Source organism: Oryza sativa, chromosome 11 (assembly GCF_034140825.1).
Source record: "Oryza sativa Japonica Group chromosome 11, ASM3414082v1".
NCBI classification, from domain to species: Eukaryota; Viridiplantae; Streptophyta; class Magnoliopsida; order Poales; family Poaceae; genus Oryza; species Oryza sativa.
This window is the reverse complement of record NC_089045.1, coordinates 29,855,983-29,872,726: the sequence shown is the minus strand read 5'-3', so window position 1 is coordinate 29,872,726 and position 16,744 is coordinate 29,855,983. Positions and strand designations below refer to the sequence as shown.

The window sequence follows — 16,744 nt, the reverse complement described above, 5'->3', positions numbered from 1 at the left end:
GCAGTCTTCAGTAATAATGGCATAACTTCTTATTGGAAAATGATATTGAGGTGGGGTTTGATGCGTTGGAAACTAGACTTGTCCCTCTTTCCAACCATGTATGCCATGCACCCTGTCTCTTGACTGGCTGGGTCGCACAAGCCTTGGAAGTTGAGCCTTGGCAGCGTAAACCATCTTCTTGTTGGCGTAAAAAGCTGCTGGTTGGGCATGGGTTGATTCCTCCTCGGCGTAACCCTTGTCGTCCTCAACGTAACCCATCCTTCTTGGTGTAGTGATGATGTGCTCGGGCGTACACCTTAGCAATACAAAGGTAGAGCATTTAGGTAGTATAAAATTCTCACTAAAATCTAGGTTAAGTTGAGCAAAGAGCGAGTTCACCTCTTGTTGTATTTTCCTAGCACGGCTGCGCGTAATTGGACCATGGTATGCTTGATCATTCTTGTTGGGACGTATCCATCAACTTGGTTTACGTCATCTTTATTTTCTTCATGTGATGTATGACGTAAACCATCACCCTTGTTTACGTCAAGTGTAGTTGGGATGTCCTCATTAGGCTGGAACTACTCCATCGGCTTGTCAGCCGTTATTTGTATATCTTGTCAGCTGCAGGATCAAACTGACTGGCACGCTCGCAACTCATCAACCTTTGGTCCTGCACTGGAGCTAAGCAGATCTCCCAGGACGTTGCTATTATCGACTAAGCCCGCGCCAACACAGATCCGACACCATCGGCCAAGCACAAGATTTTCAATCAACAGCAATATACCTAAACCCTATTTTTCCTCCTTCCCTTCTTTAGTATGCCCTCCCCTGCCACCGCTATCACACACTCGCGCACACGATGAGCATTCCTCCGCCTCCTGCGCAGTCGCTGGGCCACAACCCTACCAAACCGCCACGCCACTGATCGGCCTCACCGACTGGCCGGAAGGGGTCAACGGTACTGACGAGCTCCCATTCACCCACCCTGCCCAGACTCATCCCCTCCCCCTGCTCTTTCCCAAGGTGGTGGTGCCGAGTGCCGCCCGCCCGTGTCTACCACCCACCACCGGTCCTCCATCACCCATGGTCATCCCTCTAAGCCTTGGGGAAACCTGTCTCTTCCCCCTCCCTCAACCTCTCCTACCCCAAGTCCAACCTCAAACCCTAATCCGTATGCTCCCTACCAGAATTGGGGGTGTCACTGGTGCCGGAGAAGAAGGGGAGCCCGCCAGAGTTGGAGGAGAAGAAGCCGATGCACGAATCTTGGCACGGATCCAATGTTTCAAAATCAGTAAGAATTCATCCCTAAATTTCTATCAAATGAAATTTAGCAATTCTGTAAATTAAAATAAGAGTGTAATTAGGGGACTTCTCAAAGTATCCTATATACGAACTTCATGTTTCAACACACGCACAAGGCAAATGGATGCTTCTTTTAAACATAAAGAGAACATTTCAGAAAAACCAAGATACTTCTTACACCAAAGTGATACAATATATTAAGATCTCACTCCCACCCTCTGCATAGCAGAGATGGATACAACCCAAAAAACTCACACACCTAAACGTTTTAATTAGGTGGATACAATGAAGTGTTAAGAACTGTTTTCTTTTTTGAACGAGAGAAGTGTTAAGAACTATAAATCATGTCACTTATGATTCTAAGTAAAACACTCCCTAATCACCTGCTATAAAGTAGAGGAGGGTAATTGAACAGTAAAACGGATAGCAAAGCCTTGTCACATCGTTTTTCATAGATATTGGAATTTCGATCAGTCGTAATACTGATCAACAATTATTATGGGCCCCTTGACCTCTTTCTTCTCTGCAGTTGCCACATTTTCTTTATTCGTGTCAGTTGTCACATTTTCTTTATTCCCTTCAGTTGCCACATTTTCTACGGTTGACGTGGTGGCCTCTTTCATCGCGGCAGTAGCTTCATTTGCTTCAAGTGTCACATTTTCTATGATGAACTCAGTGCCCTCTTTGTTCGTTGCAGATGCTACATTTTCTTTATTCGCTTCAGTTGCCACACTTTTGGTGGCCTCTTTCTTCACTTGAGTTGCCACATTTTGTACGATGGACTTGGTGACCTCACCTGCTCTGTAATTTACCCGGAGATGCACCTCTTTTAGGATTTCCAGGTTTTGTATGCCAAAAAGTCCCTCGAAAATCCTGAACCGTAGCTCAAGTCTCTCAAGGCTTGGCATAGCCTTCTCCTGAAAGTTCAGCAAGGGCAGGAGAGGAGCAGAGAAACGAAGGAGCTTCAGATTCTCAAATCCTCCTGCTGGAACTAAGATTTCCCCATCAGAGTAGTTCTTGTTCTCCTCAAGAATGGCTGTTGACAGTGGATCAGGCTTTGCGCCTGAAAGGGAAAAGGTGAGAGAGAACAGTTTTTTCAATTGGCTGATACTTCTCAAGTTATCTGTCCTCAGAACTGTCACCGAAAGAGTCAACTTTGTGAGTTCTTCAAGCTGTGTGATCCATCTGGGGAGCTCAACCAACTTGCCAGACAGCTCAAGGGACTTGAGAAACTTGGGAGGGGAAGAAAGATCACCTAGTGATTCCAGAAACTCCGATGAGACGTCCTCGATTACGAGGGTGTGCAGAGAGTAGCCACAGAGGTACTCGATGGAGGATATTAGATTCTCAAAAGGTTTATCTCCTCTTCTGACGTTGAGCTTGTAGATGGCGAGCTTTCTTAGATCAGTCAGGTGGTGGAAGTCTCCTTCTGCAGTCGATTCTCCGACTATCTCAATACCTGACAGAATGCGCAGGGTCTTCAGTGTTTTTTTGCCGCCGGACTCCTTTGCTTCTTTTCCCCAAGGCGACTTGATTGTTTTCTTGACATCTTCAGCAGGGAGCTTCAATGCCTTCCTTGTTCGTTTGTTGCCACCAAGTATGTTAGCCACTCGCTCAAGCTGGCAGACACTTCTAGGCAGCTTCGTCACATTTGTCTCCCTTATGTCAAGGATCTCTAAATACTGTAGCTTCCCAATCTTTTTAGGAAGCTTATTAATGTCAGTCCTTCGGAGGCTTAGATACTTGATTAGAAGCATGTTGCATAGCTCCTTGGTATGATGCTGTTTGAAACCCTTGCAACCTTGGAGATCAAGCACTTGAACAATTCCGAACTTGAATGAATTGGATGGCAGCTGGCTCAGGCTTCCAAACATGGTCAGTGATCGGACATGAGATAGGTTCATGCTGTCTGTGCCACTGCCACGTTTGGAATCACCACTTTGGATGGCCAGCCTGCGCACTTTGCTGCTGGGTGGCGGCATGAGCCAATACCCTCCAACCACCGTCACGAAGTTCTCTTCACTCGCCTTGGACACGATGTACTCAAGAACCATGTCATGGACTTGGCAGTTCTTCACCTTGCCGTTGCTGCTGTGCTCCACGGGACGTATGATCTTCCTCCTCACGAGATGGTTGAAGCTGTTAGAATAATTGGGCTAGGCCCAACTTATAATATTAAATCTCAAAGGCCCATAATAAGTGTTGAGGATAATAATACCACCTCAGGATTTAAGCGAGAAATATCTCAACCTAAATAGGGAGTTATTGGAGGCTCCCTGTTGACCAGTTGAGGTGGGGGTCGGAATGCTGCGCGCGCCGGGCCGGGCCGTGGGCGTGGCTGGCTGCGTGCGTCACGTCGCTATCCTTTTGCAGCCACTAACCCACGTTCCCACGATTCCCTCTGCAACAGCGCGTCCACGTTCTTTCTCCTGATAGATAAGGAGGCCGCGAGTCCGATCCGGTTTCATCGCTTCTTTCCCGGTGTTAGTTTCTCCTTCTCCGCGCGCCTGAGTTGCTCTCGCTTCTGATCTCTTGCGCGCACGAGAGATTGGAAGGAGCAGTGCCTCCAAAACCACACCTTCGCCTGAGATCTACACCGGGTAGGCGGGTGATCAGGTTTTTGGGGAGTGCCTCCCGCACGACTGCTCATCGCCATGTCTGGAGTTGCCGCCGCCACTGCTGGCGGAGGTGGTACGCCGCCGACAGGAGCTGGATCCGGAGCTGGTGCGCCAGGAGGTGCCGTGAACGACAACAACAACGGAGGCAATTCTGCCTCACCATCCAGCGGAGGGCCATTCTCAGGGTATAATCTTCTCCTCCTGCTACTGTTGTTAGCGCTATCGCTATACTATGTGCGCTATGTTCTTGTTCCTGTTCTACATGGTGCCTCTAGCATGTTATCGCGTTACTGTTATGTTCCTGTTCCTGACATTCAGGATGCGCATAGTATGCTACTGGTTATGTTAAGATCACCCTACACTGCTTATGCCATGATCATTGCTTTAACCTTTTGGATTAAAATATGCCGATTAATGACTATATTTCCAACAATCCAAAAACCTGATAGGTCATTTTCGGTAGTTGGCTTTGCTGCTGCACTGAAACCACATGCTTTTGATGGTTCAAACTATAAGAGATGGAAAGCACGTGCACTATTGTGGTTGACAGCGATGCAGTGCTTCTATGTTTCACGGGGCAAACGAAGTGAACCACCTCTTTCTCCTGAGGAAGAGGCTAAGTTCGAGGCTTCGGATTGCCTGTTCCGTGGAGCATTGATCAGTGTACTCGCTGACAACATAGTGGACGTGTACATGCACATGCCTTCTGGGAAGGACATGTGGGATGCACTTGAGGCCAAGTTCGGAGTTTCTGACGCCGGCAGTGAGCTGTATGTTATGGAGCAGTTCTATGACTACAAGATGGTCGATGACCGTTCTGTAGTAGAACAAGCTCATGAGATTCAGATGCTGGCTAAGGAACTTGAGAACAACAACTGTGAGTTGCCGGACAAGTTTGTGGCAGGTGGCATTATTGCCAAACTACCACCTTCTTGGTCGGACTTTGCCACTTCTCTAAAGCACAAGAGACAAGAGTTCAGTGTTCCTGATCTCATTGGCTCTTTGGGTGTTGAGAAGAAGGCGAGGGCAAAGGACGTCCAGGGCAAAAAGGTTGAGGGAGGTTCTAGTGCCAATATGGTACAGAAGAAGAACCCTCATGCATCCCACAACAACAAGAAAGTCAAGCCTGATGTCAAACCCAAGACTGCAACCAATTTTAAGAAGAAAGGCAAGGGAAAGGCAAAGGGAGACTGCTTTGTGTGTGGCAAGTCTGGGCATTGGGCCAAGGACTGTCCTGAGCGCAAAGACAGGAAGTCTGCCAACATGATCATTAGCGAGGGAGGAGGAACATCGGGGTACGGTAAAATATTACCTACAGTTCTCTCTGTTTTTCATTCACCTGATTGGTGGGTAGACACTGGTGCTAATATTCATGTATGTGCTGACATTTCTCTGTTTTCTTCTTATCAGGTCGGGAGAGGTTCCTCCTTGTTGATAGGAAACGGGTCGCTTGCGGCTGTTCATGGTGTTGGTACGGTCGATCTGAAGTTTACTTCGGGAAAGACCGTGCAGCTGAAGAACGTGCAGCATGTCCCTTCAATAAAGAAGAATCTAGTTAGCGGCTCTCTATTGTGTAGAGAAGGTTTTAGACTTGTGTTTGAGTCCAATAAATGTGTCGTATCTAAATATGGGACTTTTGTTGGAAAAGGTTATGACAGCGGAGGCTTGTTCCGCTTTTCTTTGAATGACATGTGTAATAATCATAATGCTGTGAACCATATTAGCGAGAATGATGAGTCTAATGTGTGGCATTCGCGACTCTGTCATGTGAATTTCGGTTGTATGACGCGCTTAGCTAACATGAGTTTAATTTCAAAATTCACTTTGGTAAAAGGTTCCAAGTACCATACTTGTGTTCAATCGAAACAACCTCGCAAGCCACACAAGGCATCTGAGGCGAGGAATTTGGCACCTCTAGAACATGTTCATTCCGATTTGTGCGAAATGAACGGCGTGTTGACTAAAGGGGGAAAGAAATATTTCATGACACTGATAGATGATTGCACTAGATTTTGCTATGTGTATCTATTGAAAACAAAGGATGAGACATTGCATTACTTTAAAATCTATAAAGCTGAGGTAGAAAACCAACTTGAAAGGAAAATCAAACGGTTGAGGTCTGATAGAGGTGGGGAGTATTTTTCCAATGAGTTTGCATCCTTTTGCGAAGAGTTTGGAATTATTCATGAGATGACGCCTCCCTATTCACCCCAATCAAATGGGGTGGCCGAAAGAAAGAACCGTACTCTAACTGAGATGGTGAATACCATGTTAGACACTGCGGGGCTTTCCAAGGAATGGTGGGGTGAGGCAGTTTTGACTGCGTGTCATGTCCTGAATAAAATTCCAATGAAGCATAAGGAAGTAACACCATTCGAGGAATGGGAAAGGAAGAAATTAAATCTCTCATACCTACGAACATGGGGCTGTTTGGCCAAAGTAAATGTACCTATAGCCAAAAAGCGGAAACTTGGACCAAAAACTGTTGATTGTGTGTTTCTTGGTTATGCTATCCACAGTGTGGATTATAGATTCTTAATAGTAAACTCTGGAGTACCCGACATGCATGTTGGTACAATTCTTGAGTCCAGAGATGCTACATTCTTTGAGAATGAATTTCCTATGAAATATACACCTAGCACTTCTAGTAAAGAAACTGTCATGCCCCATGAGCACTTTGCACCGATAGAACACAATGATCAAACGCCTAAGGAAAATCCTGAGGAGGACAACATTGTAGATACTCGCAAGAGTAAGAGACAAAGGGTTGCAAAATCCTTTGGAGATGACTACATTGTATACCTCGTGGATGACACCCCAAGAACCATAGAAGAGGCATATTCATCTCCTGACGCTGACTACTGGAAGGAAGCAGTACGCAGTGAAATGGACTCGATTATGTCTAATGGTACTTGGGAAGTCGTTGAGCGTCCATATGGGTGCAAGCCCGTAGGATGCAAATGGGTTTTCAAGAAAAAGCTTAGGCCTGATGGTACAATCGAAAAGTACAAGGCAAGGCTTGTGGCCAAGGGTTATACCCAAAAGGAAGGCGAGGACTTCTTCGACACATACTCACCAGTTGCTCGCTTGACCACGATTCGAGTACTACTTGCTCTGGCAGCCTCTCATGGTCTTCTCGTCCATCAGATGGACGTTAAGACAGCTTTCCTAAACGGAGAGCTGGAGGAGGAGATCTATATGGATCAACCAGACGGATATGTACTAGAAGGTCAGGAGGGAATGGTGTGTAAACTATTGAAATCCTTGTATGGCCTCAAGCAAGCGCCTAAGCAATGGCATGAGAAGTTTGACACCACGCTTACATCTGCAGGCTTTGTTGTGAACGAAGCTGACAAATGTGTATACTATCGCTATGGTGGGGGAGAAGGGGTGATCTTGTGCTTATATGTCGATGACATACTGATCTTTGGGACCAGCCTTAATGTGATTGAGGAGGTCAAAGACTATCTGTCCAAGAGTTTTGAAATGAAGGATTTGGGAGAGGCTGATGTTATTCTTAACATCAAACTACAAAGAGGAGATGAGGGTGGGATTACACTTATGCAATCCCACTATGTGGACAAGGTTTTGAATCACTTTGGATATAGTGACTGCAAGCCAGCTCCTACTCCTTATGATCCCAGCGTGCTATTAAGGAAAAACCAAAGAATAGTAAGGGATCAGCTGAGATACTCTCAAATCATTGGTTCATTGATGTACTTGGCTAGTGCAACGAGGCCTGACATCTCATTTGCTGTAAGCAAGCTGAGCCGGTTTGTCTCAAATCCGGGAGATGATCATTGGCAGGCTCTGGAAAGAGTAATGCGCTATCTAAAGGGCACTATGAGCTATGGAATTCACTATACCGGGTATCCAAAAGTACTAGAAGGGTATAGTGACTCAAACTGGATATCTGATGCTGATGAGATAAAAGCCACAAGTAGATATGTGGTCATACTTGGAGGTGGCGCTGTTTCCTAGAAGTCTTGCAAGCAGACCATCTTAACGAGGTCAACAATGGAGGCAGAACTTACAGCACTAGATACTGCGACAGTTGAGGCCGAGTGGCTTCGTGAACTCCTGATGGATTTGCCGGTGGTTGAAAAACCAGTGCCAGCTATCCTAATGAACTGCGATAATCAAACAATGATTATTAAAGTGAACAGTTCAAAGGACAACATGAAGTCATCTAGACACATCAAGAGAAGACTAAAATCTGTCAGAAAGTAGAAAAACTCCGGAGTGATAGCATTGGACTATGTCCAAACGGCTAGAAATCTGGTAGATTAGTTTACCAAGGGGCTACCACGTAATGTGATAGACAGTGCATCGAGGGAAATGGGCTTGATACCCACCTAAGGTTGCATAATAGTGGAAACCTGTCCATTGTGATCGGAGATCCCGTGAATTTGAATGGTGAAACAAACTATTGTGTGACTGAGAGAAGAGACCCTTGAAAAGGGCTCATTTTCATGATGTGCTTCTCTTCTTTCCTGCATGGTAGGATGGCTTATGTATTAATGTGATCCGAGTGGCTTTTCCAAGCAGAGATGTTGACCTGCAGAACATCTCAGAAGGAACATACCTATATGAGTTCAACTGTTAGTCACAGTCTATGAGGTTTGGGCGATCTCTAGATACTCATGAAAGGCCTGGAGTTTGACTTGTATGCTCCAAACAGAGGGGATGCGAATGGCAGCCCAGTACTAGTCAAGGTTCTGAGTGAAACCTGATCACACAAAACTCACAATTCAAGACATAGTCAATTGTTCAGTTGTGATCTGATGTAGCTCATTTCCTAGGTGGAAATTCAACTTAACAGTCTCCACCAAAACCCTGGTATATCAAACAGGCACAACATTGAGAACATTTCTTATGAGCCTTGAAATTTGGTGGGGATTGTTAGAATAATTGGGCTAGGCCCAACTTATAATATTAAATCTCAAAGGCCCATAATAAGTGTTGAGGATAATAATACCACCTCAGGATTTAAGCGAGAAATATCTCAACCTAAATAGGGAGTTATTGGAGGCTCCCTGTTGACCAGTTGAGGTGGGGGTCGGAATGCCACGCGCGCGCGCGCGCGCCGGGCCGGGCCGTGGGCGAGGGCGAGGGCGTGGCGTGGCTGGCGGTGTGCGTGCGTGCGTCACGTCACGTCACGTCGCTATCCTTTTGCAGCCACTAACCCACGTTCCCACGATTCCCTCCGCAACAGCGCGTCCACGTTCTTTCTCCTAATAGATAAGGAGGCCGCGAGTCCAATCCGGTTTCATCGCTTCTTTCCCGGTGTTAGTTTCTCCTTCTCCGCGCGCCTGAGTTGCTCTCGCTTCCTCGCTTCTGATCTCTTGCGCGCACGAGAGATTGGAAGGAGCAGTGCCTCCAAAACCACACCTTCGCCTGAGATCTGCACCGGGTAGGCGGGTGATCAGGTTTTTGGGGAGTGCCTCCCGCACGACTGCTCATCGCCATGTCTGGAGTTGCCGCCGCCACTGCTGTCGGAGGTGGTACGCCGCCGACAGGAGCTGGATCCGGAGCTGGTGCGTCAGGAGGTGCCGTGAACGACAACAACAACGGAGGCAATTCTGCCTCACCATCCAGCGGAGGGCCATTCTCGGGGTATAATCTTCTCCTCCTGCTACTGTTGTTAGCGCTATCGCTATACTATGTGCGCTATGTTCTTGTTCCTGTTCTACATGGTGCCTCTAGCATGTTATCGCGTTACTGTTATGTTCCTGTTCCTGACATTCATGATGCGTATAGTATGCTACTGATTATGTAAAGATCACCCTACACTGCTTATGCCATGATCATTGCTTTAACCTTTTGGATTAAAATATGCCGATTAATGACTATATTTCCAACAGAAGCATGCCTCCGCAACATCCTCCACACTCTGCCCCTGCTTCTCACTGACAAAGCCTTCAGCTATCCATCGCCTTGTCAGCCGCTTCCTGCTAATCTTGTTGCCTTTCGGGAATATACTCAGGTACAGAGAGCAAGTCCTCAGCTCGGCAGGCATATCATTGTAGCAATGACCAAGTATTCTGGTTACACCCTCCTGTGTCATATCTCTTCCCGACTCTGGAACTAGAGATTTACAGACATTAAGCCAATGTGTCTCATCTTTGTCTGAGTTGCAGGCCACGTGACCAGCCATGGTGACAATGGCCAATGGAAGCCCGCTGCACATTTCCCAGATCCTGCGGGGACGCACTATATCTTTCTGTTCACCATCTATCTCTTTCTGTTGACCTTCTCTCTCTTTCTGTTCACCATCATCTATCTCTTTCCGTTCACCATCTTTGCTGATTCTGGATTCGGACTCGACTTCATTGAAGAGTTTTTCGGGTTTTTTTCCGCGAAGAACATCCACTTTGTGAATGCGGTCACTTTCTTTCCTTTTACATGCGGTAGCAACAGCTTGAAACCTTGTGGTAACTATTATTCTGTAGCTTAGGTTATCTGTAGGCAAGTGCTTTCTGATCTGCTCCCAAGTTGTGGCAGACCACACATCGTCAATTAATAGGAAATACCTGCAATTGAAAAATAGTCTGAACCATAATGTAGAAAAAAAAAACTTTTCAGACGGGGTAAAAAGGTATTACTCATGTTACACATCTAACCGACTCAACTGTGCCCACTAAATCTTAATTAGCCCTCAAGTAATAAAGCAAAATTTTATATAGTCTGTGATCATGTGTAATATTTTTCTTTCAGATAATAGAAATTAAATGATTTAGTGATCATGTGTAATATAGATAGAAATATACATCAAGTGTCTTTTAGTCATTAGATATTAGCTAGTAGTATCAATTATATTATTAAAACAACTTTGAAATTAGACACCACGTTGGCTGTGGGAGCTAGAAATTCCCACATTAATCGGAAAAAAAGAAAAGCATAGTCCAAGTAGAAATACAATTTAAAAATACCTGAAATTCAAAATTAAAAATAAGCACTATTGAAAGAAGAGTTCATATAAGAACCCAATACGAGATTAATTAATATTTGGAATAAAAATAAAATAAAATCCGAAATTAGCAAAAAAAAAGAAAAGAAGAGTTCAAGTAGAAATACAATTTAAAAATAACTAAAATTCGTAATTAAAGTTAAACAATATTGAAAGAAGAGTCCATATAAAAACCCAATACGAGACTAATTCAAAATCAAAATAAAATAAAATAAAATTAGAAAAAAATAAAGAAGAGTTCAAGTAGGAATACAATTTAAGTTTAATTGAAATTCGGAATTAAAATAAGTAATATTGAAAGAAAAGTCCATATTAGAATCCAATACGTGATTAATTAAAATTCAAAATAAAAAATAAAATAAAATACGAAATTAGACAAACTAAAAAGAGAGTTCAAGTGTGAATACAATTTTAAAACAACTAAAATTGAAAATAAAAAATTAAAATATTAAAAGAACATAATACTATATTAATTAGAATTCAAAATAAAAATAAAATAAATTCTGAAATTAGAAAAATATAAAGAAGATTTCAACTAGAAATTCAATTTATAAATAACTAAAATTGGTGAGAAAAAAATAAAGGCTATTGAAAGAAAAAGACCATCTAAAACACATGACGAGATTAATTAAGTAACATGCCTATAAAGTAGTAAGATGGTGGCGGTTGATGGGACATCTAAAAACTATTATAAAACACCAAATAGAATCCTAATAACGATTAAAAGGAGTGATGACGGACGGGCCGTGAAGCAGCCGGTCAAGGCGGTTGGCAGGACTTCTAGAAAGTAAAAAAATAAACCCCAATGATAATCATATTCAATTTTTAAAATATCAATAAAAATAAAAAGGAGAGACAGCGGTCGGGTCGTACAGGAGTAAAGTGGTATAGCCGTCAATAGTTGGCAGGACTTCTAAAAAAGTAAAAATAAATTCCAACGATAGTTATGATCGATTTTTAGAATCCCAATGACAATAATGAGTAGGCGGCGGATGAATCCCAATGAGATAATAAACTCTAAAAATTGCAAGGCCCAATTTTTAAAGGTCCGGGACTTCTAAAAAGTAAAAAAAAACACAATGATAATTATGTTTGATTTTAAAGTCTCAATGCCAAAAAAGAAAGGGTGAGCCATAGAGGAGTACAGTGGCAAAGCCTGACGGTTTGGCGGAACATCTATAAAGTAAAAAAATGAACCCAAATAATAATTATGTCCGATTTTTAAAATCTGAATGAGAATAAAGAGAAGAGACAGTGGATGGGTCGTACAAAAGTATAATGGTAACATTTGACGAGACTTCTAGAAATTCTGAAAAGAAAACCCAACGAGACAATAAACTCTGAAAATTATACGATCCAATTTTTAAAGGTTCTAAGAAGAATGAGTAGAAAAAATGATAGATCAAGCAAACAAATAAAGAAGGAGATGGTAGAAATAAGGGGTAGCAAATGGAATGACTTTTAAAAAACTATAAATTAGAAACACGGAGATGATAAGGTATGGCTTAAGACAGCGAGATAGCTATTTAATAAATTTTAAGTAAAATTATATTAAAAAATATATAATTTTGTATGGGTGCTAGCCGCGCAATTGCGCAGGCCACCCAACAAGTTTTAGATGAAGAGCATTAAGTATATATTCAGTGGTTGTTTCGATCATTGCTTAATATTTGTTTGAATAATTCCAAACTAGCATGGAGCCAGTGCGTATTACACGGCTAGCATCATTATATTTTTTTCTCATTTAATAGCTTAAATATTTTCATTCTTTATTATAAAAATATATTAAAATGACAACATAATTTTATATTATGTGCTAAGTTGAGCAAAATAACCAATATATGATATTCATATTGTATTGTATATACGTGATAATTATTAATTATTTTTTAATTTTGAATCTTAGTTATTTCTAAATTGTCTTTTCATATGGAGTCTAGACTCCTCTTTTAATATTTTTTAAATTTTAAATTTTCATTACTTATAAATTTTATTCCTATATATGGAATCTATACTCCTCTTTCAATATTCCTTTTTACAATTTCAAACTTTCATTATTTATAAATTTTATTCCCATATACGGAATCCAGATTCCTCCGTCAATATTCCTTTTTTTTTAATTTTGAATTTTCATTATTCTATATGGACTCTAGACTCTTCTTGCAATATTCATTTTTCTTAACTCCAAATTTTATTTATTTGTAAATTGTATTTCTATATAGACTTTGAACTCTTCTTTCAATGTTTCTTATTTTTAATTTCTACTTTTTGTTATTTGTAAATTGTATTCATATATGGACTCTAGACTTTTTTAATATTTTTTAATTCTGATTTCAGTTATTTATAAATTGTACTCCCTCCATCGAAAAGTCTGAGACCTATTCCATTCTTTGGTTTTTCCAAAAGTCTAAGTCCTATTTGTAGCCACCATGTGCTAAATTAAATTGCTGATCGGAACCTAAGAAGTCATTTTTATAAGTTATTGGTTGCATATCTATTGGTTTTATCAGATGGTGAATGAATTAATTGTTCCTTGGTCTTGGTGCAAAAAGAAATAGGTCTCATATTTTTGGACGTAGGGAGTATTCCTATATGTACTCTATAATTTCTTTTCCAATATTCCTTATTTTTTAATTTCGAATTTCAGTTATTTATAAATTGTATTTCTATATGTACTATAGACTCTTCTACCAATCTGGCTTATTTTCTAAATTTTGAATTTTTAGTTATTTTCAATTGTATTTCTATATGAACTCTAAACTCTACTTTTAATTTCAAATTTTCATTATTTCTGGTTGTATTTCTATATGGACTCTAAACTCATCTTTCAATATTTCTTTTTTATTAATTCTGAATTTCATTTTTTTCTGAATTATATTCTATATGACTATAGACCTCTCGCAACATTCCTTTTTTTAAATTTGAATTATAGTTATTTATAAATTATATTTATATCTGGACTTTGACTTCTACTTTTATTTTTTTATTTTTTAATTCTGAATTTCAATTAGTTTCAAATTGTATACTTGTATGGACTCTAATCTCCTCTTCTAATATTACTTATGTTTAATTCTAATTTTTTGTTATTTTTAAATTGCATATCTAAATTTTCGTATTCTATCTACTGTGGTTTGTAGCTAGAAATAAATTAGCTGATTTGAAGATTTGAATTACTTGTAGCAAAAAAAAATGTAACTGTTGTCATATAGCCCGGTTTGATAATATATTCTAAATACAATTAAAAAATTACTGGCCGGTATAAATATGATGGTTGCAAATTGTAATTCAAATGTGTCCATTGGAAGTCAGACTATACTATTTTACATGTATTATTAATAAACAACAATTCTTCAATAACACTCGGAAGCTAGTTTATTGTTCATTTCCTTTTTTTGTAATCATATAGTATTACCTCTAATAGGTTAAGCGGACAGTAACTAGTAGTTAGTGGGTGATACCTTATACTTTGCTGAGGAATTTATGGATGAATTTATGTTAAATATTATAGAAATGATATATATTGAAATATTGTTAAAATGATGTGAAGACGATGATTAGACATATACTTGTATATTGAGCTCTATAATATAATAAATTGTAGATGATATGTCTGTATTGCATGAGATTTAAAATGATTTAGAATTGTAATTGCTAGTGGATGATGATGTGGTATATTTTCATATTAAGTTATGTATTGGATGAAATCAATATTAGTCCACGTACAGGAGCAGAGTAAAAATATCATTCAGGATATAACTTAACAAATATGTGTGTGAGTGTGTGTGTTTGTTTGTTTGTTTGTATGTATGTTGCCAATAATATTATCAACTAGCTAGTGATAAATCAATTCATGTGGCATGTGTAATTTGGAATTTCTAATGGATTTAAGCTTATGTCGTTAAGAACTCTTTATTTTCATACATAAGCCCTTCTTCTGAAGAATTTAATCTATAGGAGATATATATGCATGCTAGCTCCAAGTTAATTATCTGAAGAGTACAGTAAAGCCTATTCGATATTTTGCCATAAAATGCAGGTGTATATGATATCTATCAATCATGACGAAGCAAGGGGTTGAGGCGAAGTACCTTTTTTGATTTAGGTGCTCCTGCAGCAATTTTGAGAGACCGTCACGCTTCATGGTTTGAATGTTTTTTTCGCCGGGCTTGTTCATTGTTTGAATGTTAATAGCCTCCTTCCCTGAGCCTGAGGTGCTACCACCTTTGTCATCCTGCGGTGGGTGGCGACGGCGATCCCAGGGCCTGAAGGCACCCCGTATGGTAGCAATGACACTAGTAGGCTTTTCATCGGAGGTGGCCGTGCCTTTCGTTGCAGGGGTTGTTACTACTGTCTCAGATGAGCCGGCGGCAGCATCGTTGCCGTCCTGCGGATCGTGGTCATACTGGCGATCCAGGGTGAGAGCTCTCGGGAGACGCGTTAGCTTCCCCTCTCTAATCTTGGAGTTGTCGGAGTTGGAGTTGGAGCTGCTTCGGCGTCGGAGGGCCTTGGGCATGAGAGGATGCAAGTAGCTGATGACTGCCTGATGTAGAAGCTTCTTCTGGGAGGCGTGGCCACCCTGCAGCTCCTGACCATCCTTGGACTGCGGCATGACTTGTTCAAGTATGCTTCTCAAGATGGCCTCAACGTCGGAGCTCTGGGACACCGTGACCATCGCCCGGCGGTCAAATTGATCGCCGAGTTGCCGGTACAGTGCCGTGGCGATGGTTGTCTTCCCCACCCCTCCGAAACCGAGGACGGACAGCACGCCGTCTTGGTATGTCTCGTTCGTCACCCATTTCGTCAGCTCCTTCATGTAGGCCTCCACTCCCACCAGCTCTCAAGGTTTGTGTGCTGGTTCTCGGCGGCATCAAATCCAATGGTGGCTGGACCGGATTTGTTCTCATCTCCCGATCTTTTTTGGGGGTTCTCGACGCCGTACCTCGTGCGCCGCTCGCCGATCTGCTGCGCCAGCATCTTGAGCTCCGCGATGTTGGAGGCGATGTCGCGGCGAGGCCACCATGTGAGGATCTCGTACACCCTGGACACGACGAAGCCGCACAGGTAGTCGCCGCCGGGGTCGTGGGAGAGGCGGTGCGCGAAGTCGTCGATGCAGTCCTCGATGTCGTAGGTGACGTCGCGGATCTGCTTCATCCAGTCCTTCATCCGGTGGTCGTGCTCGTCGCCTTTGCCCTCCGGCGTGCCGCTCAGGTCGCGGATGAACGCCTGCATGCTCGTCAGCTCGTCGCGGATGTACTGGATGTCTCCCCGGACGCCACGGATGAGAGCGTACTCTTGGGAGAGTAAGCCCCCGAGCTTGGTCAGCAGAGACCTCATGGTGGCCTCCGAAGCACCCACCACATGCTCCATTGCTGCTTGCCCGACTCTTCTCACGTACACACTGATCCCTGATCTACTCAAGATCTCCTGCGGCTTGCACAGCGCACACACATAAAATGGGATTATGATTTTGTAGAGAGAGAGTATCAAGAAACAAAACTGGACGCAGCACTAGCTAGGACTACTTACAATTCCAATCAACACGATCTTCTTTTCCAACAGCCAAAATGTTTTTTGTAGTTGAATTCAGGGCTCAAATTCTGGTCTCTGGATCAATATAGCTCTTGGCACATCTAATAACGCGCCATGTAAAGGAATCCCCACTAAGCCTTCTTATCTAGCTAGTCATCCAACTAATCTGTTAGTGGACCAGCTCAAATATAGCATCATGGGGACTCCCGATGCACCTAGCTAGGGGAAAACAGAGGAGCGTGGCGACTCAGAGGACTCAGAGGCTAGATGTACTCGACACGCGAGACCGGTGTAAATATAACACGAACGTCGCGTGGAGGATTAGGGTCCTGTTCTTTTCTCT

General features: G+C 42.2%; 1 pseudogene; it reads right to left on the bottom strand.

The window, feature by feature from the left end:
* Positions 1–1,754: 1,754 nt before the first annotated feature.
* Positions 1,755–16,640, bottom strand: LOC9267664 (disease resistance protein Pik-2-like; annotated as a pseudogene).
* Positions 16,641–16,744: the final 104 nt, after the last annotated feature.